The 25,367-nt window shown below is 35.0% G+C and overlaps 1 long non-coding RNA gene and 1 other non-coding gene across 3 annotated transcripts in view; one reads left to right on the forward strand and one right to left on the reverse strand.

Moving 5' to 3' along the window:
- Window positions 1-14,002: 14,002 nt before the first annotated feature.
- Window positions 14,003-14,109, reverse strand: LOC124993908 (U6 spliceosomal RNA). The gene has a single exon (XR_007110419.1). It is a non-coding gene; the product is annotated as a U6 spliceosomal RNA (small nuclear RNA).
- A 5,561-nt stretch (window positions 14,110-19,670) lies between these two features.
- Window positions 19,671-25,367, forward strand: part of LOC124992650 (uncharacterized) — a 461,214-nt gene continuing 455,517 nt past the window's right edge. For both annotated transcript variants that reach the window (XR_007110158.1, XR_007110157.1), the window contains exon 1: window positions 19,671-19,972. This is a non-coding gene — a long non-coding RNA (uncharacterized LOC124992650). The remainder of the gene's footprint in view (window positions 19,973-25,367) is intronic.

The raw sequence follows: 25,367 nt of genomic DNA on the forward strand, positions 1-25,367 counted from the left end.
ATAATCAACCATTAAACAATGAAGTTTCAAAGACTTTCCCAAATAAAAGCAGTAGAAATATTGTTTTCCCATAAGAAGGACACTATATATGCTTGTGTACACACATATGTGAAATTCTATTACACAGAGTTGGGTTTCCATAAATTGGAAGAAAAGGGGAATAGAAGGAGACATAGAAGTTTAATCTGAACTCTTGTTAATCAAAAACAGATTTCTCAGCACTACTTCATGTTGTTGTTATAAAAGATTCCAACTTTAGGCAAAATGGTGCTCTCATTAATCTCAATCTAATTAACATTATAAAAGTTCCAGATTTGAGACCCTGCCAAATGGAAAAGTCTTTACTTTACATATATATTCTTCTACATTTTAATTATTTCTTTCTAAACTAATATAAGATGCTATTTTTTAATGATTATTGATTGACTATGATATTCATTGAGACTCTCCTGGGTCGTGCAATTCAACAACTGTTTAATTAATGGCTGCTGAGTGTTGGCAGTGAACAAAACAGCAGAGAATAACCTCCTCCTTTCCTGCGAAGTGGCAAAACGACAAACAGCCCCTAATTTAGGAAGCTTAGAGTGTGCCTGATACATAATAGGTACTTGACAAATATGTTTTCATTGATCAGAATGTATGTACTAAGGGAGACATTTAGAATATAATTTTAGACTTATAAAGAAATATATTTTTAATATATCTAAAAAAACACATATAGGACTATGAAGAAGAAGTAGGAAAATTTTTCCTTAGAGGAGTCATGAAACTAAAGCTGTGGACATTTGAGCTGAGATAGCGTTCCAACAACACATGAAGTTTTAAAGGCACTTTTGAACAGAGGAGGCATACTAGTTTATGGGATGTTTGGAATCTTTGAGCATGTATATTGTGCAGAGTGGTTACAGATCACGGGGATGAGGCTAGAAAGGTGCTGGGATAAAAATACCAAGATTTTTAATACAAGCCTAAGTAGTTTGAACTTCATCTTGTGAGTCTTTCCACCTTCATATATTATGAGAAAAGGGTAGCATTTTGTTGGTATAGGGAAAGTGAGATGACTCCAACTCGTTCTGTGTCTGCGAATATTTTTAGTGTGCCCAGAAGGTCTGGATTAAACTTTTGGAAAACTTTTTCAGTTTTTTCACTCATGTACCAATAACCAAATAAAATCAGTCTTTACTTTCTAAATCATTTACTTTCTGTAAGTAATTTATGATGTTTAAACTGTAGCATTGACCATATTGAGTAGGCTTTTCAAATGATATTCCTCTTCAACATTCCAGAGGTATGTCATCCCTCTTTCCCTAGCCTTGATTCCAACTCCTCCCCAGTCCTTCAATTTTTAGATATGAAAGCACACTATATGGACTCAGGTGTTGTTCACCTAACACAAATATTGAAGACACTTAGTGATAACCAATTTTATAAACAAAAGTAAGAATGACAGAGAACCAAGAAACATTATCTGTGAGAGTACTGGATCCAGATGGCCGAGGTTCAGACCTTGGTTTTACCCCTAATTGGTTGCGATCTTGATCAAGGTCCTTGAGTCTTCTGCAGCTAATCTTTGGAGATAATGTCACCCTCCCTCCTAGGTGTGTTGGAGAAATAAGAATTAATACAGATTGAAACCTGACCTATATTAGGTGGTTCCTGATGTATATACATACTGTTACATATAGTGGAAGCACTTGGTCCAATCTCTTCCTCCCTTCTGGTGCCTTGTTTCTAACCCCATCAATGATGCTGCTTCTTTTTGGAACATTCTTAGTCTTCAACTCTTCTACATATTCTTTCTTTGCCAATATCTATATTTTGTTAAGATTCAATAACTATGACTAAAGACATATTCGAGGCTCCCAAATAGTGCTATATCACTACCTTTTTTTCTAACCCAATGCCAGCATTATTGCTTGAATATCTTTTGTGTTATAGTCTTGATAGGGTAGCATTCCTTTCTACTTCTGCTTTCTACATTCTTTCAAACACATTCTCTCAAATGCCTGTTTTAGGTCTAGCAGTGCAAACAATATTCAGTCCTTTAGCTTAGCAGACTCTAATTTAAAAAAAAATCTTTTTAATTAATGCTACTTTATAGATTTTATTTTTCTAAGACTTCGTGGATCTTCACAAGTCTTCTCTAGATTACTTTAAGATTTATACTTTCTTTTTAACTTGTGAAGACTGAATGGGAGATTCAGCTAAGTTTTAGAGTTTTGGAGTATGGCTTAAAACATCCAGTCCTAGATTGAGCTAAGAGTTCTGAAAACAAGTTGGCCCTCAATTCATTCAAATGAGACATTTGGAAAGCCATTGCCTCTTCCACTAGAACAACCATCTCTGTCTTCAACCTTACCCATGACCTCTTTTTCAGACTTGTTCTGATTATACATAAAATAAATATTTTAAAATTTTAAAAGGGAAATCCCCGCAAAAGCAAGCTATTTGTAAAATTTAACAATGATCCAGGATTTAAAAATCAGGGTGAGGGGCTGGAGGTGTGGCTCAGTGGTAGTGTACTTGCCTACTATGTGCAAGGCCCTGGGGTAAATCCCCAGCATCATGAAAAAATAACTAATAAAATAAGATAAAAATCAGAGTAAAACAAAGATGACAAAAACAAAAAAATCTATGATGATTTCATTTTTTATTTTGCTTACTTGCCATGGTCACTTGGAATTGAAATATTTTCAGTAATATAAATGTTAGGGTTTGGATGTGAGCTATCACCCTAAAGATCACACGTGAGACAATGTAAAAAGGTTCAGAGGAGAAATGATTGGGTTTTGAGAGTCTTAACCTAATTAGTGAATTAATCCCTGATGGAATTAACTGAATGGTAACTGGAGGCAGGTAGGGTGTGAGTGGAGGAGATGGGAATTGGGGTGTCGCTTTGAGGTATATATATATTTGTATCTGGCAAGTGAAGTCTTTCTCTGCTCCCTAATGTAAGAGGTTTCCCTCCACCATTCTCTCCTGCCATGATGTTCAGCCTTACTTTGAGCCCCCAGGAATGGAGCCAGCTTTCTATGAACCAAGACCTCTGAAAGTGTGAGCCCTCAAACTTTTCCTTCTCTGTAATTGGGCTGGTCAGATTGTTTAGTTACAGCAGTGAAATAGCTGACTAAAACAATAAATAACATTTTAAATACTATCAAGAAACTTGTCATTATTTTATGAAAGTAACTCCCCTACTTCCTTCAATCAAATTAAGCATTTCAGGGCATCTTGCATTAATGCAAGAATGATTAATATTTATTATATTCTTTCCATGTTGTAGTTGTTCATCTAAACTGAGTTTTTAATATGCTCTTAGCAAAAGTAAGATATCTTTATCCTAGTTCTTCAAAATATATGGCATTCCAGGATTAGGTAGATCCCTAGGCACTTCGGTTTTATATACCATGAATACCCACACCCCCGCAAGCTAAAATCATCATATGAAACAGAACAGCAAGTCTAATATATGCACTATGGGATAATAATAGATGTGTCATACAACAAAAAACAGAAAAGACATATTATCTTAAGTAGGGTAAAGTTGTGAGAGAAGGAAAATAGACAAAACAGCATGCCTAGGGGCCCTTTTAGATTGTCTTCTGGAAAAATGTTGCAGGTAAATAAAATGCTTTCTTACTGAATATTAAGTATAACATATGCAATTTATTGTCATTACACAGAGATTTCATTGTATCTGAAGAGTTCCATAGAGAGCCATTAAAAATCCATTATGGTGTTTTTAGTGATCTGCTCTGATTCCCAAACTCTAGTGATTTTATGCAGTATCAGAAATACAACATGCATTTCTATTTCGTGCCTGGTCCAAATTCTGTATGCTTACAAATAATCAAACAAAGAGGTCTTTGTTGCTTCCTTTACCTTTTCTTAAAAGCAAAATATAATAATACTCATTAAGAAATATTCTTACATAAAAACTCATTTTAAAATTGAATGAAGGTTGATATTTATTGCAATTATTAAAGGAAACTTGCATTTCCAATGAGAAAGTCTTCATAGTTGCAGTATTTTATTTCAATAATTAAGTTTAATAGGAAAATCACCATTTGCCTCTGGACAAGTTCATTCCTTTTGCTCTGCTTATAGGGTTGTATTGCCTTCCCAAGGTGTCCCCATTCTTCCACCTGGAATTCATGGTACAGGCTTCAACTTACATTTATGTATATATAATTACAAGTTCACATAAGCCTTCCTTCCACCAAGACTTATCCTTCCAAGATTATGTGTATTCCTCCACATCCCTAGATTTATGCTTTTATATTCTCCATACACTGTCTTACTGCTTCAATTGTTTCCTCTTCCAAAGATCCATAATAATCTTTCCTTCTCTATCATTTTCTGGATATATGAATTTTCTTCTTCCAAATAAGATTATGCATCTGCTGGGTTGGACTCCTACATGTGTCAGAAGAGAAGATAGGGAGTGAATAACACTGTCAGATGTTCATAGTTTTCCATGAATTTTTCTAGGGGATCTACATTATGTATATCATTTAATCCACATAGCAACTGGAGAACGAGGAGCTATCATGCTTGTTGTTCAGGTGAAGAAATCAAGACTTAGTGAATTTAAGCAACTTTCCCACGGTGTCTCTGGTAGAAAGCAACGGAGTGTAGATTCAAACTCATCTTTCTTTTGCACCAAAACTTAATTTTGCATTGAGGTACTTTTCCTTATAGGTGCATCTATTTCATTCCCCCACCTTTTTGACAGGAAGGACTCTATAATGAGTACTTTTATCATTTAGGCTACCATCCCATATCTCAATTTTGCATTTAAGTCCTTGTGAAAGTCAGATGCGATGCTCTCCTTTACAGTGTTTTCCCCCAATGTTTATTTATTTAAAACGGTATAAAAATGTGTATGTATATTTGTGATTGGAAATGGTGCATTGCTTGTAAGCAAAAAAGAAAATATTCATATAATAAATGAAGGCTTTTTCAGAAAAATTTGCTGTATTTTCAAGTTGATCAAAAGCATAAATGAGTTTTTATGTTTTCCATGTTTAATTTCTATTTAGTGTATTTAGTGTATTATTCTGTGCATAGTTGATAATATTTCTTAGTTTATATAACTGTGTTCTCATAAAGGATAATGCCCATTTTTCTCAGACTATTTAAACCTTCAATGGGAAAAAAAATCTTCAAAAACATACATAGACTTTGAACTAAATTTAGACATGCTTAAAAATGCCAAAGTTTGATTAATTATTTTGAATTTGGTATCATTAAAAAGCAATCTAGTTTTTAAAAACTCAAAATGAAATAATATGTCTAACAATAATTTCCAGACCCAGCTCACTCTTTTGAGTAGAGGGAGAAAATTACAAAGAAAGTCTTTACTGAGCCTATAAATATTGAGGTAACTTGTAGAATTACTGACAAGTAATTTAGAAGCTGTTCATAAATATTGCCCATCTATTGTTTATTATTTTACTCTAAACTAAATTCCTAAACAATTGAATAAAAGCTTTTAGGGATTGGATAATATTTCTTCCTAAACTCAGTTTAAATCTCTATCTAAAACACATTATGAGGCAAGCAGGGTTCTTTTAATATTACTTATGCCAAATGAACAAAAATTTATGTTGGTTCTTTTCTGAACCCTAAGGTATTAATTGTGTCAGATTAAGGTGAGGACTGTAGGAAATTAAAACAAAATGGGAAGCATGGTAAGTGATCTTGTGGGGTATACTGTAAAAAAGGAGATAAGGCATTGGTTTACACAAACATAGATACACACACAACATCTCAAGATTGCATAATGCAACTGCCAAGAGAGGGACAGGTGAACTTAATAAACAAATACCACCATGGATTGGTATGGTCAGAGGAATTATTACCAAGGAGGTGAGATTTGTGTGGAGACTTCAAAGAGGGGCAAGATTTTTAGTTGGAAAGTAGAAGTCACAACAATTTGGGTTGGAAGAGAATTGAAAATCAAGTTGTGGGCATGGCTTAGAGAAGATATATTTGAAGGAAGCATCAGAATGATTAAAATAGAAGCTGTATTCAAATTTAAAAATTTCAGTTTTTAGTCTTATCTGTTAACTTTGCATAAATAAGTTCACCATTGTTTTTTAGCCTCATAGAGACTACCATGTTTTAATTTCTTTGCACTTTTATCAGCTTTGAATTCATGCAGACAAGTGTCTCTCCCTTTCCTCTGAGGTCTGATGACTTAGAGGATCCACTGATATGATGTTGGACCATTCATCATCTTGCCCACAATTAAACATTGTCCTACCACGCTACATCCTAGTAGTGTTAAAATCTTTAGCTTCTCTAGAAACTAAACCAAGAGTGTAAGATTCACTTCTATACATCCTTCACCTATCCCTGAGAAGCTTGATTCTTCATGTATTTCAGAGTGAACAAAAACTTTCTCAGTAATTATTTTCCTTTTAACTACTAAGATTTGAGCCTGCCTTTTTTTGGTCATTTCTTAAGGGGAATAAAGTATTTGGCCAATATAATCCATTTTTCTCAGAACCATTACATCCTGAAAATGGTCTGAGCCCTCCCCTTTGACCATCAAAAAAGACCACCTTTAGATAAATTGAGAAGATGCCAGATGGAAACAGGAATCTGTGAGGCTCCAGTTTGACTGTGGTTAATCCATACACCCACGTAGCTACATCCAGCAGAGGTGACCTGAATTTACTCTTTTGATGTTGCATACCATGAATTCCCATAGCAGGTTTGGAACAAAGGGAGCATTTTAAAGCATTTTTCTAACATCGCCTTAGCAGATACTGACTGATCCTGTCCCAGAGATCATCCCACCCATGCTCCTGATTTTAGAATTATAAACATCAGTAGGACAAAAACACATGTAGAGGGATACAGTGATTTTGATTTCTCTTGGGTGGTCAAAACACAGCATGTATGATATTTTTACAAACTATGATTCAGAAAGCCCACAGTTCTAGAGCATTTTGTTTTCATTATGTTGGTGTCAATGGAAACAGTTGTGCTTCCTGATGTCTTACTGAGATGGCCCTTTGGGTCATTTGGGGCCACTTTCCCAAGGATACTGCATGTTGCCTGACCCTTATTCCTGAGGAAATAGGGAGGACTTAAATTGACCTGTTGTGGATCATGTACTTTCTCTAAGAATGGCAGAAGGAAAAACATCAGACTAGGAAGTCTTCCAGAAATAATAATGGAGAATCTCATCCTGTTGTGTAAACTCCCCCTTGTACTTTGTTCTCTCTGTGTTTAGTAGAAAGATTATTTTTAAAGGGCCACTGTACTCTGAAAATATTATTCTGGATTTAGATTCATTTTACAGTTACAGGGGATAAATAAGACCTTATTATTAACAAGTCGATATGTCAGCATTAACATTACCTATAGAAGCTTTTGAATGTATGCCAATTCTGAATTTACAAATCAACCTTTTTTCTTTCCAGCAGTTTCTTTAGATTTCTCATGATGATGTAAAGATGGGAATAAACAGCAATATCCATCTAGTGCTTCACTTGGTGACAATTTGATACTGTGAAAATCAGATAAAAATAGTAAGATGATTTTAGGAGTACAATTGAACTTTATAAATTTTTTATCATGTTTGACCTATGATTCCTTCAAAAAAAATCTATGCTTACTATCAAATTTAATGTGTGCTTTATAAAAAAAAATAAACATTTCAGTCATTTTAGTTTTCTGCGAAAAGCACAATGTTTTACTAAAGCATACATCCATACATTCATTCATTAATTTAATAAAGTTATACTGGTAATGTAATCTACTTTTGTGGAAATATTTAATGGAAGGACATAAGGCTATTTGATTTGACTTATTTGAATTCGAAACAAAGGAAAAAGAAATAGGTTAAATAAACAAAGTATTTTTTAAAAAATAACTTATACTTTCATAAATATGTGTACATATTTTTGGAATTCAAATAAGTTTAAAGACTAATAATTAATAAATGAATCCTTTGACACACCACAGGAAGACAATCACATTGAATTCTTTAATTTTAACTTTACTTTTGTAGTATTAGATAACACTCATACAGCATCCAATGATTCATCTACTGAGAGCCTGTCTACCTCTTTTTTGGTATATGTGTTCTAGAAACATCTTGAGAAAGTGTCCAAAGGCAATAATATTTTATAGTCCTGCATATCAGGAAATATATTTATTCTGTCTTCATATTTGATCGAGTTATTGGCTGGGCTAGCTTTAGAGATTTAAAATATTTTTCTTTTTAAATTTGTTTTTTGATGCATAGAGAGGCAAAAATTGTACCTGTTAATGGAATTCCATGTACTCTTTTGATACACATATACATTGTGTAATGTTTAAATCAGGCTAAACATACTTACCACCTCAAACACTTTTCAATTTTTATGATGAAAATAATGTTTTATTTTAATTTTAAGAGCATTTTAAGAGCATTCTCCCATTATCTTACAGCTTCCCCTATTGTTGAGAAGGCCAGTATCAATCTGAAGCCAGACCTTTTGTTTATCTCCTGCTTTTCTCACTGTAAGCTCCTGAGATCTTTCCCTCCCTCCATACCCTGGATTTTTATCGAAATGTGTCCTATTGTGTGGTCTTTCTTCATTATGTGTATGGAGGCATTTGATTGCCCTTATCCATCTGGAGACTTAGGTTGTCCATTATGAGGAATGTCCTTGTATTACATCCTTAATAATTTATTTTCTGGTATGTTCTTTAATCTCCATTTCTTGAATTACTATTTGTGAAGTGTTTAATTATTTCCATTGACACTTTCAAGACAAACATATAAAAAGATAACTTTTCTGTCCTGTTTTTAATCTTTTTATTTTCTTTTTGTCCATTTACTTCTCATTATCCTGATTTGACAATTTCCCTGATTTTTTGCTTTGGGTGCTCATATTTTAAATTTACACTTCTGTTTCTTATTCTTTGCTTGTTAATCTTTCTGTGGTATCCATCTTGTTTCTCTAAAATATTTCTCACATTTGGGGCATTATTATAATTTCCTTGAATTGTTCATCTCACTGCATATTCTCTGAGTTCTTTCATTCTTTTCACTTATTTTGATTTCTGTTTTCTCCTTGGTGGATTACCAATGATGAACCTTGATTGTCCAATCACATTTCTGAATGAGGCTCTAAATATCTGATGAGAATCTCTGTGCAGTGTGTCGGCTTCTCTTTGCACCACTGGGTGTCAGATGGCTATTATTCCAGAGCAAGAAACATGAATGTATGTATCTGAGGTTATTTTTCACTGTGGCAGTTATTTACTCCAGGGAGGAATTCTTAGTCTCCTATTTGGAGATATAAACACCTGAGGGTTTAGCAAGGGAATCTTAGTTCTCTGTGTCAGTTTTTGGTTCTATACCTATCCCTTTTGTGTCATAGATTGTGATCACTCTCGCTCAAGTTTTACAAAGATATGATATCTCCTTTGTCCTTTGTGGATGGAGAGATCACCAACTCCTTTACAGTGGACAGATAATCATAGCTAGTGCTCAGTACTCCTGTTACAATGTTTCTAAAAATCTGTTTCAAATTCCTGGCCTCAACTCCACCTCAGACAATACCTGAATGTCCCAATATCAGAACATTTTCTTGGATACTACTATGTGGGTAGGATGTTTTTAAATTTTTCATCAGCAACTCCAATTTACTTTTAGTTTGTGTTTCTTTTACCTTGCTAAGGCAAATGCCACTATTCCCTCTGGCTGCCTTCCCATATGGAGGTTTGGAGTTAGAGAAGTCTCCTAATTTTAGTAAATATTTGGGTTTGTATGGTAGGTTGATAATGACTCCTAAAAATATGTCCATGTTCTCATACCCAGAACCTATGAATGTTATCTTACTGGAAAAAAAAATTTTTTTTTTGAAGATATAATTCAGTTAGGAATTTTGAGATAGATTTTCCTGGATTAGTCAGGTGAGTCCTAAGTGCTGTCACAAGTGTTGGGGTAAAGAGAGGTTTGATACACGTAGAGGGAAGGTATTATGAAGTTACAGGCAGAGATTGGAGTGATATGGCCATAAGTCAGGGGATGCCATGAAACACAGAGGCCACTGGAAGCTAGAAGAGGCAAGGAGTGGTTTCTCCTCTGGAGCCTCCAGGGAGAGCACGACCGTGCCAAAAAGCTTGATTTTGCCCCACTGAAGCAGACATTAAATTTCTGCCCCTTGGAATAGTAAGAGAATTTTTGTTGTCATAAACCATTAAATTTGTGGGAATTTCTTGTGGCACCACAAAGAAAAAGTACAATTTGTATTAGTGTTTCTTTTTCTTTATCAACCTTTGCAATGATGTTTTGAAAGGAGGAAAGGGCAGAAAGACATTTATTTCACCTTCTCAAAATTGAAATCCTTTCCTTTTTTAAGATAGATACTGTTTTTCAGAATTTTTTCCTTGCCATAAGGTTTGTGTCTACTTTTAGAAGTATGGGTGTTTCCCCAAGTATTGAATTGTAACAGTGTTTTTATTTATTCCTCTCCTCTTTTCATGACATTGTTTCCTGTTGAATTGATCTTTTATTTTCCTCTTGTTTTCCTTTCTTTCCTTTCCTTTTCCAATAATCCAGTCAACCTATGGAATATGAGGCATTGTGATAAATTTTGGTAATATATGAATGAATGAAACAATTTTGCTGTCTCCCATGAGCTCACCATTTGTTGGTGTACTGTGGCCTCTGAATAGCTCTGCTTGGTAAAAACTAAGAGGAGACACCCAATTGTGATGGGATTCCTGTGCATGCGCATGTATGTGTGGCAAGGAGCTTAAATTTCTATTATTTTGGAAATGGGGGCAAACAGGGGTATAAGCAGAAAAATGGCATGGTACTACTAGTCTTTCAGAAAGGAAAGTCAGAATGGATTGTGATTACTTCATTGCTTAAGAGAAACTGGAAAATCAGGGAGGGGACTTTGATGACAGTGAACCAAATCAAAGCAGAGCTACTGGGAGAATGGGATCAGGAGATAAATCTGAAGCAAAATCGGCACAGCAGTGAAATTTTTACCATCAAGTGGAAGTTTTAAGTGTAATGCAAGAAGTCACCGAGTGCAAGGGATGCCAGAGAGAGGGACCCAACCAGGTTTGGGCAGGGGCAGAGCAGGTGATACCTAAGATGAGTGCTCACAGAAAGAAGAAATGAGTTATTAGAAAAAGATGAGGGGCAAGGAAACAGGTTGTGGCTGTAGGGCTCTCCCAACACCAGAGACACCCTGAGAAAAGTCATGAACACAAGAAAGAAAATGGCTCCAGACTTGCTCCACAGTTGGTGGTGGAGTTGCTGGGGTAGCCAGTCCAGGGGGAAGCGAGGTGCAAGGGAAGCAGCCAATGGAACGTCTGGTTAGCATCTCTTTCCTTCCTTTCTCTAAATATCCAATATTACTTTCATACCAAGCTTTATGCCTGGTCTCTGTGTTTGTAAGTCTCCTGTGACATTTGACTGTTTCTTTTTGGACTTTATTTTTCCCTGAAAGGAAAGGGGACGGGAGAAGAATTAATTTTGTGAGGTCTCATCTATGTAATATCTTCCAAATTGTTTTAGCTTAGATATTTATATACTTTTCCAATCGCACGCCATAGTTAGAATCAATTTTTTTTCTCAAAAAGCTTTAAAGTTAGTTAATTTGCCTGTGAGTTGGGGGGCAAAATGACAAACATGTAAACAATTACCTAGTCTAATTAAATAGCAGTTAGGATCTGAAAAACAGCTCTTCATTGAAAATTTCAGAACTAGAATCATAGAACTTTATTTGTTCTATAAATCGTAAGTTTAGCTCTGACTGTTTGGATGTGGAATCAAGAGTTCAGGAAAGCAGTATGTTGCCCATAATGAACTCTTTAGGATTTTTAAACTTGATAGGTAGTATTTCATTAACAGCATAAGGCCATGCAAGTCTCAGCTACAATACAACCAGGGCCTTAGAACCAGTGGTTTGGAAGTATTAACTCAAATTCTATGGCCCTGATTCTGGTAAGATTGACTTTCTTAGCAATATACTCCTGACCAGAATTTCCCTTGAATAGTCCCAAATATGCTTATCTAAAGCTTGGTAATGGTCCTAAGAAGGCAAATGTAATCTTCACATGTACTTTATTTTTTTTGTAGGAGTTCTACATTACTCTGGTACCCTAAGAATTTTGGCACCCAAATCAAGGAGACTTTTGGAACCTAGGAGTATAAACAGAGGACTTGGGGAGGTTGGACTTTCCAGACTCCTCAAGCTGCAGCATGTAGCATGATTTTTGCTCCTTGCTCAGGAGACTTGGTTGATCTCAAAGATTTCCTCTTGGCTCTTGTTCTTGGCTGGATTCTGTTATTCTATGTAGCTATTACATATTAGACCACAATTTGCCTCTAATTAAGCCTCTAATTTATTTTTCATGATTGAACTTGTTACTACTCTATCTTCCTAGGTCTTTTCCTGGGGCCCAAGCAGATTTAGCCACCTGGCAACTGCAGCAATGATTTGAATGGATGGAGTCTATTTACAATGTGGGGACCATGCATCATTCCAACGATGATCAAAAACAGGATTCCAGTTTAGCTCTGGCCTCACAAAAGATCCTCCCTTGAGGAATGCACACTTGCCCCTTAAACAGCTTCCTAGGATCAGACCTGAGTTTTTGCCTCTTCTATACCAGACAGGCAGCATATGTTTTTGCTTTTCCCCATGTGGCCCATTTCTCCTTTCTGCTGTATTTTACTTATCTTTACTTCGGTCTGAATCAAACTCATACTCTTCACCCCCTGCAGCTTTATCAACCCCATGCACCATCACGTCCAATTTAGTAAGATCATCTTCATTCTGCCGTAAAGTGTCTACTTAACTGGAACTAGCAACACACCTCAGAACCTTTCATAGGAAGGCTTTCCATGCACCTCTTCAGGAGCTCTGCCCCGTCTTCCTTCCAAACTCTTACTGTAATCTTTGTAAAAACTTGACAGATTATATACGTTTCCCTCTCTCTGTCTCTCATGTCCATGTTTGCTTCCTTTATTTCTGTGTTTTCTGTTTTAACAAGATCTTTAAAGGGTGCATACTTTATATATTTATCCAAACAACCGAAGAAATTGAACTGATTGCTCTTCACCTACCAGCCCTCTTGATTCTTCAGCATAAGGTTTTTGTCTTTGCATTCGGAGACCTTGCTCAGCTTCCACTTTTCATTAGTAACCAACCGCACTGTGTAGTTTTTATCTGTTTGTTTCCTTCTCATTTCTGTTTCCTTTGTCTTTTTTTTTTTTTCCTAAGTAATCTCACTCAAATCCCTGTGTATTCACCCATTTGTCCACTCATATTCTGAGCTGCAGTAAGATACTTTCTTGCTTTCCTGCTGTTGCCTCAGTCCTTTGGGACCTATCCAGACAGGGAGGGTCTCAGACATGAGTTATTTTAGATGGTCTGGGAAAATCTAATTAAGGGTCACAGTAGTAGATACAGTGGGAGGGCATTTGTCACTGAGTGAAAGAGATGACTCTTGCCATATGCTCTCAAAGCAGAAACAAAGGCTATCTGCATACATGAACAAGGTTTATATATGTATTTTAAAACTTTTCCTCTGGATCTGTATAATAGGATAGAAACAAAATAATCAAGAGGAGGGATGAAATTTCATTGATTTGAAAAAAATCCTTCTAAGTGCTAACTAGTCAGACTTGGGAGAGTAAATACCCCCAAATGAGATGAAAGCTTCAAGATTTGTGATAAAAAGAGTGATGTGGTTGTAAATATACCTAAGCTGGTAATAGCTACCTTCCCTTTTGTTTACTGTCTTCCTTTTATTAAAACTACATTTAAATTTTTTCTTTTTAATTTTAGAAAGAAAAGCAAAAAGAGCAAAAATCCATGATTCTATCATACAGCGATGACAGGTGCTATCAACATTTTGATACTTGATTTTTGTATTTTGTTTGTTTTTGTTTTTTTACAAATTCAGAGTCTTATATTGTCTGGAGTTGGGTGTTACTTTGTTTGTTTGGTTGGTTTTTTCTTGTTTGTTTGTTTATATGGAATGCTTCACAAATTTGCATGTCATCCTTGAGCAGGGACCATATTAATCTTTTCTGCATCATTCCAATTTTGATATATGTGCTATTGAAGCAAGCACTGGAATTTTTTCTTTCCTGTTTTTACTTACTTAAAGTTCACATCTCATGACTCTTAAATAACCACTAAATGAATAAAATATAATAGAGCATAATAATTGTTCTATTCCAGCTTCAGTTTAGAATCTTTGGTATAACATTATTGATAATCACTCCCCATCCCTGGACCTTTCCACTGGTAGGTGTCTCTCTCTCTGAAAGGGATTATCTCCCATATGTAATCATATTGGACTCCCAGAACAAACTCAGATTAATACTCAAATGTTGCGACACCAAAGACACATTTTTCTGAGCATCTAATGTCATGTCCCATCTTCAAAATCATTTGTAATCCCCTTGTTTTGTATTGTTTGTTTTCTTAATGGTCAATAGTATTTAATGTGTTTGTTTGTTTATTGTTCATTTCTTTCTCCTAGAATCTAATATAAATGAAGCAGAAATTTCCATCTCTTTTGTTACTTTATCCTCAGTGCCTTAAATAGTGCCTGTCACATATTAAGTCATCGATAAATATTTGTTCAACAAATTGATAAATAGAAAAAACATAAGAATTTTTGAACCTATAAACCCGTTGCTTCCTGGAAATTTTATTTCAATTTATTCACTCTTTTTGGTACACAGAATTGAACCCAGTCTTGCTCAACCACTGAGCCATATCCTCAGACTTTTTCTATTTTATTATTATTTTTTTTATACTTTTAGTTGTACATGAGCACAATACCTTTAATTAATTTGTTTATTTATTAATTAATTTGTATGGTGCTGAGGATCAAACCCAGTGCCTCACACGTGCTAGGGAAGTGCTCTACCACTGAGCCACAACCCTAGTCCCTTCCATTTTATTTTGAGACAGGGTCTCACTAAGTTGTTTGGGACCTCAGTTAGTTGGTGAGGTTGGCCTTGAACATGGGAACCTCCTGTCTCAGCCTCTCCAGTCAATGGGATTACAGGTGTGTGCTACCATGCACAGCTCAATTTATACACTCCTATGTGATATATGGCAGTACCTATTTACCACAGAAGAGTCTACTTTGGACATTAATTTAAAAATATAAAACAAGAGGAAAAAGTTTTACTATATATGAGTGTTACTTTAGTTTTCATTTCTTCTTTGAATCATCATACCTCTTTAATATCCATGTTTTATTAATGTACACAAGAGCTTATCTGCATTAACTGTGTTGGAATTTTTCATATTTTTTATACATACTTTCTCTTTCACAATAGGCATTCAGATTTCCCTTGTGCTTTGTGACATCTTAGATTTAAAAAAATGTGTTGTCAAATATTTTAATATTTTTTTCCATTGTGATCACCCATATTGTTATCGTAGATTTAAAAAGTTTCTCCTAATTTTTTGTCAATCATTTCACTATTATAATTTTTTGGCAGGTGGCAGGAAGGTACCAGGGATTGCTCTCAGGGGCACTAGATCACTGAGTCATATCCCCAGCCCTATTTTATATTTTATTTAGAGACAGGGTCTTACTGAGTTGCTTAGTGCTTCGCTTCTGCTAAGGTTGGCTTTGAACTCTCAATCCTCCTGCCTCAGCCTCGTGAGCCACTGGGATTACAGGTGAGTGCTATCATACCTGGTTCACTATTATAATTTTAAAGATAAGTTCTTTTTTCTTTTTTTTAGACATTTAAAATTTTTATTTTTATAGTTAAACTCTTTAAAAATTTATTTTAATTTTTTGAACTGATAAAATATAAATGATACATATTTATGGGGTACCATGTGATGTTTTCATATGTGTATATATTGCACAACGTTCAAATTCGGGTTCTTACTCTTTATTTTTCATTTATCCACTGTACTCCCCTTTAGTTTTAAAACTAAGTCATTCCATTTTATAGTCTTATTTTAATTTAATCCATTACCACCTTCTTTTCCTATAAAACAGGGTTTATTTACTCATGAATTTTATTAAAAATGCCTGTGTTCACCTATTTTATTCGATTATACATTTACTGCCCTTCTTTTGATAATATTCTTATCCTATATTTTTATATAGTCCCTCATTTTAAATTTGTTTTCCTATTTGCTCAAGTCTCTGGATTAGCCTAATCTGTCCAACATCATGCCCACAACCGGACAGTACTTTGTATTTCCTTACCATTTTCTTCTTGATGGTCCCAGCCTCTTACATTGTTCCTGCCAGGTGATGTTCATGTGCAGACTGCCCTGCTAGAGACTAGGAAGCATTTACACACTCTAACTTTCCTCCCTAAGGTACGGTGGTCTTCTTCATCCCCAACCTTGTTTCACAAGCATGAAAAGCTACAGCTCCTAATATGTGCCTCTCTCCAGCATCTTCCTACCTCTACTACCTTATACATTGCTTTTCTAATTTTAGGGAATATAATATGCTGCATGCCATTTCTTCCTGTTTTCCGGTACTAATACCAAAGTAGGAAGAGATGATGATATGAGGACACCTTCTATAGCTACCCAATATAACTATGACAATCCAGAATTTTCTTAGATCAGGTTTATAAATCTGTATGTAATTAATAAAGGAATACTTAGCTTCCAGGTTGACAGCAATGTCCTATCTACAGTATAGACTGCCTGTTGATTTTCTTAGCCAACATCATTAGGTTGAACAGTGGTAAAGAGATTGCCTCTATTCTTCTTCATTTTAAATATTGTTGATGATTGTATTTCTCTGTGTAGGTATTTTAACAAAAATTTTATTAAGACCATCTTAAGTCTGTGGCTTGCTAAACATGACATGGAAAACCAGAAGGTTTTGTTTTGTTTTCTTCAGTATTGGGGATCAAACCAGGGCCTCAAACATACTCAGAGCAATATCCCTAGTCCCTAAAAGTTTGACAGTCATATTTTTCAAGACTTTTATTTGAGTTCATTTCTTCCTGTGTCCAAAAGTGACTCTGGCACAGTGGCACATACCTGTAAACTCAGCAACTTGGGAGGCTGGGTGAGGAAGATTGCAAATCCAAGACCGGTTTTGACAACTTATTGAGACTCTGTCTCAAAAAAAAAAAACTTGTGGATATAACTCAGAAATTGAGCAGAGCACCTCTGGGTTCAGTTCCTGGTACCATAAATCAAAACAAAACAAAACAAAACAAAATGACTATCTTCCAAAGCATTATAGACGAATAAGGACAAATGTATAGATATATAATTAGCATTGAAAACATCAACACGACTTAAGAAGCTAATTTTTTATTATATAATACCTAGAAAATATGTTTATAATTTCATATATACATATTGTTTCCTGTCCCCTGGAATCACTTTTAAATTGAGACAAATTTTTATTTTTTCCCTATTTATTCTAATTTAGCATCTCCAAATACAAGTGGTAGGCTTTTGGTGGCAAAATTATCTAGGCTCTTGAGATATTTTTCAAATTAGATGAATTTAGCAGAAAATGATATGCAATGCTTGATTAAATCACTATAGCATCTAGAGTAACAGGCCTTTCCCCCCATGAAACAAAGAGGAAACTTAGGTGAATCAAATTGACCAACTGTTTTTCAACAGCATCCTGGTAGTGATCATTTCAATGCAAGACACCAGACTTTTCCAAAGGGAGTTATTTTCATAACCTATATGTAATTCAGGTATGTCTGTGCCCATAAAATACATTATAGACTAGGAAGTCACTGAAACCCTTTCAAGCGCTGGTGTATGTTTGGTTTCACATAGGTTTTAGTGAACTTTCTGCATTTATCAGAAAGTTCTTTGTTTGTTACCCGCAGAAGTTATGTTACAGTGGAGGCCAGATCCTGCCAGATTCTGGATGTATATAATTGCACATCTTGACTGTGCAAGGCCTGGGGCCTGGTCCACTCTAGGTTGTTCATCTATCTTGGATGAAAGAAACAGAAAAACAAGTATGTTCTTGGTAACAGATGAAAATGCAACGTAAAATTCCTGGTGGCACTGAATGTAGACATTTCTGAAGACTTATTATCCTATAAGCAGTAATTAAAATTCTTGATTTTCTATATATCTGGTAGCTTAGGAACCCAAAGTGTTTTTCAATGATGCCTGTTTTCAATATCTAAAAGAGTCTTCACTGAATTACTAAAAGATGCCAAATAATTATTATTCTTCTTTTTTAAATTTTATTTATAAGTGGCATCCATGTGTTTATCCCAAATCTCTCAATGACTCTCTTCTTTAGATTGATGAAAGTGGAAACCCCTATTTCTTCAACAACTCCTATTAGAAACTGGTTTATCATTTATTACTACATTCTCTATTATTACAGTTTTCAAAATTCACTCTATCCACAAAGTAATTTTAATTTGGTCACTCTTTTCTATCACTTGGCTTATCCAGTTTTGGATTTTTTTGGTTCATCTGTTTTATTTATGTCAGATAATGCCTGCTTTGAAGACAATTCAATTTGCCAAGTAAAGGCTAATGAGATGGAAATTTCAAGTTCAGCATCCATATGGAAGTTAGCCATTCCTTCATAGTGCGGAATCATATGATTGCCTTGGACAGCTTGTGGTATCACCCAGCAAATGAGAGAGAATGTAAATGTGGCAAATCCATCTGAGTGATGGCCATTTGGGGGTGGGGAAATTGTCTAATCCAATCACTAGGAAAGCTTGTGCTTCTTAATTGAGTTTTATTACTCAGAAGCATGGATTTGATTTGAAGTAAAATTACCTAATTTTTTTTGTCATTGATTAATTGAAAATAATGGTGGCTATTATTTTTAAAGCATTTTGAGGAACATAGAAACTTGATGTATACAATTTTAAGGGGAATTGTGATAATAAGATAGCATGTGATCTTAAAAGAGTTTAACATAGCTATTCCTATACTTTAAAAATGATTCCCCAAAGTATTGTCATTTTTATTTCCTTAGGCATAGAGAACTTTGTTTACAAGAGTTCAGCTTTGCAGTTAGATATTATAAGTCAACATTCTTTAAAACCTAAAACAAAACTTGAGAACCTAAGTGATATAATTATAATATGTATTATATATGATAATATAACAAATATATTTGTTAGTCTGTGAATTCTATATTTCCTGGTTGATATTGAATATAAAAGAAATGCTTTGCTGCTTTGTTGTAAATCCTCTGTGATCCAACATGGGAAATATTATTCTGAATTCTTAAGAGAAAAAAGAAGTCAGTGAATTAAATAATAGCTACTATTAAAAGATACTTGGAGTTTTACCTTTGGTTCATTTCATATCTTTAGCCTATTTTCTATTAAAAATGTTTCTGGAGTTCAGTGTGCTTAGTTTTGGTGCTCTAAGCTGTAGTAAGTAGCCTTGGGACCCCAGAAGGCACACCCCACACACTTATGCTGTGTGACCTAAGGTCACAAGTAATGGCTGCAAGCTAATTGATTGAGAAAGGCTTGTCTGGCAGGGCCTCTTTGCGTCCTCCCTGTACATTCCTAAGTTCTGTGAAAGAGGCACTAGCAGCTCAGCCTAGCAAGGAAGGAAAAAAGAGAGGAAGTCTCTGCGTTCTGATTACACCCTGAATTCCCTTGTAGTGAGCTTGCTTCTCTCCACCCACTTCTTACCGAGAACTCCTTAACTTGACGGTGAACAACTTAAAACTTGATCCTACAGAGTTACCTGAAAGTGATTTGAGTATTCATTGAACTGAAAGAACAAATCACCTACTTCAGGCGGTGGGAAACGTATGGAATTTATATTAGAACTTCAGCAAAGTGCACAGCTGCATAATACAGAAGCCGGCACTCAGATTGACAGGCAAATAAGCCAGCTTGTGGAAGGGGCCTCTGGGTGGCAGCTCTGGGCTTTTGGGTGTTGGACAACTATAGGCAAAACTGAAATGGAACAGGGGCAGAAAATAGCACACTTGTACTCTACGCAACTGTTGCTTTCGCCTGGTGAGTGCAGATTTAAGATATTATTTGAAATATACTTTCTGTGTTGTAAAACAAGTTAAATTTGTTGTGCTTTGAAGGAAATTACAGGAGTAGCACTACTTAGGAAGTTCTTAGGTGATATAGTTTTGTTTCTGCTTGATTTCACATTAAGCTTGGCGATAGGAGCAGAGAAGTACAGTGTTTGTATTGTCCTCTGTCATTTTTCTGAAAATTGTCCTTTTGTTTAAATCATGCTTCTCTTCAACCTGAATCAATATTGTTTTAGGCAAATTACGTGTGGAGTAGATGAGGAAGGAACACAGTGTGACAGAATATTTGTAAACATTTCATTTAGTCCGACTTTGTGTCACTTGTCCACGGCTTCATGTTTTGCTGCCTTATCTCAGGAATATCCAGCACAGACTGTATGAAAAGAGCTTTGTGTGAGAATTCCTGGTCAGTTGAAGGGTCAGGGCCTGTGCGTTATCTGACTGCCAGCAAGACTCACTGGTGTCCCCTCTTATTTTTAACATAAAATAGGAGAAAAAAAAAGTGCATCTTTACATATTAAAAATGAGTGTGTTGGATTCCAGCAGTTCCCTTCTTGTAGTTTATGTGTGTTATTCCTGGCAGACGATTGTTTTAACTTCTTTGGAGTAGCAGCATGCAAGCTTCTTTTGTTTCTTTTTGTCTTGTTTGCTCACATTTCATTGTAGAAACTTTGCACACATTTAGGAAAAAAAATCACATTGAAATAATACTTCGGTGGTTTTTATTTCAGTGCAAATACTTTGCAAGTTAGTAAGCTTATGTTTTCTGGTTAAAAATTACCTCAGATAATAAATTGTGCTAAATTCCTATTTTAATCATATTTAAAATCCTATTTTAAATGTGCTTCTTGTTAAGAAAGTCAGAGGCTATAGGGAATATTCTTAGAAATGTTAGAAGACAAATTTTTTTCTTAAAATTACAAATTCAGTATTGCAATTTTAATAAGTACCAAAATGTTATCGTTGTTGTTGACTTTGTTTAAAAAGCAGTTTTATTAACAAGGTGACTGCACAAGATGTTACCAAGTGAAATGAATGAAAAATGTGTCTTTTGCACTGCTGATTTTATCAAGCACAGAGGTCTATATTGTTACTGTGTGTTTCACATTCATTTAAACTTTGAATGAGCAACTGTGTGATACAAATTTTATATACTTATTTTAGAAGTAAAATTCACTAGAGGAGCTTCCTTATAGTTTTAGATTTGTAACTTTTGTTTGCTAAAGTTAATTCATAAACTGAAAGTTTACTGAAGTAATTGTGCACCTATAAAACAAAATAAAGGGAGGAAAGTGTTTAAGGAATAGTGAATGTTATTTCAGTTATAAGGTAATTCTGAAGAAATACTTAGCTCTTCTTTTGTAAAATTTATGGAAACCTATCATCTCGTGGCAGAAATAAGTCATAGTCTTGACTTTTCTACAAACACTATGTATAAGAAAAATACTTTCGAACTATTTCTGAGTTGATTCATGCTTCCTTCAACAATTGCAAAATGTGACTGACAAAGCCTTGTCCAAAAGAACAAGTTCATTATGTCCTCATCACCTGTTACATTCATTCTTTCTTGCCCACAATCACAGTGCCTAGTTGTTTATTACTGTTGCAGGGAAGTGAAAATGTTTATTTTGAAGAGGAGATGTTCATTTACACAAATTTTTTGAACTTTTAAAAATTATGCTCTTCTCAAAATCCAAGTGTTTTTAATAAGGTCTTTTGTTAGAATCTTAATGTCGTCAAGAAAGGACATGTAATTGTTTTGTCTTTCTTTTAATGTATCTCCATAAAAAAACATTAAGGTGCAGCTGAGGATTTATAATGGGCCCTACTAAGACATCAGTCTTTTGAAAATCAAGATTGGAAAAAAAAAATGTTTACCCCTTACCTAGTCAGAGACCCAAAATTAAAGGGAACCTCTTTATTTTTCTTGGCTATAAAGTCAAACCTCAACTCAGGAAGTTACTGCACAATGGGAGGAGCTACCAGAGTGAAGTTCTTTCTAATGGAATTACATGAATTGTGACTGACGAACAGTAGATCTGCTGCTTAGTGCTCCTAACATTTAACCTTAAACTTCCATCTTCTATTCTTGCTGTTCATGTTTACTGGTTGGTTGGTTGCTGAGATGAAGGTTGCTTTTAAAAACTGAAATCAACCACAGTGTTATTTTAACACCATGATTTTAAGAAGGTATATATCTTTTTATATAAAAAGGCTAATTTCTCACAGGTGTTTGTTTATGCATTCGATTAACAGAAAACAGTGGATGTGTGTTCACAAATTGATATATAGTGATCTCTCTTATTTACATATAAGCATACATATTCACGTGCAATCATAAATACACATCCTGGACTTATGCCTCTAATATCTTGAAGCAATAACTTTCCTTCTAGGTCCCATGATTATTTTTAAAGACCAATATAGATTGAATAAAGCTAAAGGAAAAGGGTCTTCTGACTAGGATTCTAAATAAAATAAGCAGGGAAATGTTCACCAATGACGTGGAGAGTAATACCAAGCACTAATTATAGAAGTAACATCTAGCATGAATGGCAAGTCATTGCTTTTCAAATGTATTTGCTCCCATATTGGTGATTACTTGTCCTTCTTGTGTCCACCAGAGTGGGGTTTGTGTGTGCATGCATGTGTGTGTGTGTGAGTGCACACACACTTATGAATTCACATGGAATGTGACAGAGTACCCTGGATGTATACTAAGGCTATGACACCATGTGACTTTTTAATTCTTATGGTCACTAAATCCCAGGTTCTGTGTGTAAATTTGCAACAGTACACATTTGTTGCTATAAACTTGGGCTTACTCTGTTACTTTATTTGTATTTCTGTTTCAATGGCCTTGATCAATTTATTTTAAAGATGATTTATTCCATCAGAATATAGAGCAGAATCTATAGGATTAAACTCTATCTTCCCAAATTACAGACCCTCAAAAGATTTCCCTAGAGAGCAGAAGTGTTACTTATTCTCCTTAGTGGGAGGAAAGCATAAAGTTTGTTTATCTTCCTAGACACTTCGATCCTAGAACTTGTATGTTTCTTAAATTATAGAAAACCCAGGAATTTTATTTTCAGTGATTCCTTCTTTTGACATTGGTTCTAATCTCTTACCCTAGAACTTCCCAGTACATGTATATTAAAGTTTAACAATGTATCACACATATTTCCTAAGTTCTCTTTCATACTATTTTATACACCTTTTTATATTGCACTTTTGGTGAATTACTCAGAGATATTCAATTTACTAAGGTTTTTTTGGCATTGTCCATTCTAGAACTTAAAATTTTACATTTTTTCTTTTCTGAGAATTTTGATTCTTTTCTCTTAGCCGTTTTTGTTTCATTTCTTATATGCTATAAAGATATTATTTCTTATTTTGTTTCTTTGAGGATCCTAACATGCTTATTTTGAGGTCATTATAAAATTCCTCTATGACATGAATGTCATCTGGAGGACCTCATTGACTTTTCTAATTTTGTTTGTGATTTTTTTTTTTTGGGGGGGGGGGTGCTGGGGACCAAACCCAGGGCCTTGTGCTTACAAGACAAGCACTCTACCAACAGAGCTATCTCCCCAGCCCCATGATCTTTTTAAATTATTCTTTCATGTCTTGGGATTTTGGTTTTCTGGCTCATCTTGAGTGAAAGGGATTTTTACAATTCTTAATTTTTTGTTGCTAGTCCCTCTACCCAGTCTTGTGATCTTAGAGTTGGCCGTGACCCTCTTTCCCAGCCCAGATGCTCTGATAATGAGGCTATGAGAGATCTAGCCAATAGTCAAAAGGCAGTTTGACAGATTCTGAGTGTGAGATCATGGCTTCTCGGTCTGACCTCCTTAGGAAAACAGCCTCAGGTAAGTCATCTGGAAGATGGAGGTTATAGTCAGCTTCCTTTTATTTTACCCTCAAGTTTCAATCAGTAAAGCTGGTACTGGTTATTACTACCTGTGGGACAAGTATGATAGGTAGCCCAGCGACCTTGAAGATATGAGGAATTGCTTCCTTCTCACTTCAAAGACCAGCTGGCATGGTACATACACCGCATTTTGTGTTCATGTTCTCTCTCTGAACTTTTAACTTGTTCATGAGCATCATTTTTCTTTAACATTATCCCTTTGAAAATGTGTCTATTATTGCAATATGTTGGAAGCAAAAGCAAGGGGCTCAAGCCATATTCTTGTAGTGCCATCTTGACGAGAGTTCCTGAAACCATGGAATTTGGAATCTGAAAACATGGGTTCAAATTCTGATTCACTTATGAACTGTGTCCACCTTAAGTCAAAGCCTTTCATTTCCTAAAAGCCTCCATTTCTTCCCTTGAAACATATTGATAGCAATTCCTATCTCCTAGGGCTGTTGGAAGCATTGACTGGGGCAATGTGTGAAAAGTATTTGGTCCTGTGCTTAATCATAATAGGTGTGCACATTCTAGGGGTAGGGGAAAAGCAACAAAAAATAAACCTAAACTAGATATTCCCAATAATTTTGTGAACAAAAAGTAATTGGAGTATCAAACAGACTTGCCTCTTGTATTCTGCATGAAGGCAATGTTGCTGTATTTTAGTATCTAAATCAAAGTTCTAAAGATGAAAGTCCAGTGCACTAGTTACATGTCTAACAGGTGGGCCAGTGTTCTGCTATACCCTCCATGTACCTTAACAGGAATAAATGAATGTAATTCAGAGAATCTCAGTGAAACAAGAATTCTTCCAAATGACCATTTAGGCATATATATTTTTTTAAATATATGTAGCTTAAGATTAGTAGAAGACCAGAAAAGAGAAGTGTCACAAAAACATGCTTTTTTGTCTTCATTAACAACAATGTATATCAAGCTGGGATAGATTTCTGTAATGGTCAGGAGTCTTTCGTGTTTCAGATGGTCTTGTTTTGTAACTTTGTAGTAATTTATAATCTCTTAAAAAACATGTTTTGATAATCCGGAGTTTAAATTTATAATACCAACAGCACATATCATTGACTGGGTGAGAATAAAATTCAGAAATTTTTTTTTTTTTTAATTTAGAAGGAAGAAAGATAGATGAGGATGAAGACTTAGAAGCAGCTGTAGCAATTTGGATATAATCAGAATTTGAAAACAAAGTCAGGTTTCTAAGAAGTTATTGTTGATATGACACTGAATAGAATATTTATAAAATAAATATTTTATTTCATTCACACTGTCATGCTTCACTCCACCATGTTAGTCTCTTCCTTTCATTTCTTTTTGTAGGTGCCTCTTCTGTTCATTCCTTAAGTTTTTATTGCTTCTTCTGAATCTGCCTTTTCTATCTTCTCTCCTTTGATATCTCATTCATCATGTGCTCAGATGTCATGATAAGCCAATC

The sequence above is a fragment of the Sciurus carolinensis genome, chromosome 9 (genome assembly GCF_902686445.1).
Source record: "Sciurus carolinensis chromosome 9, mSciCar1.2, whole genome shotgun sequence".
Lineage (NCBI taxonomy): Eukaryota > Metazoa > Chordata > Mammalia > Rodentia > Sciuridae > Sciurus > Sciurus carolinensis.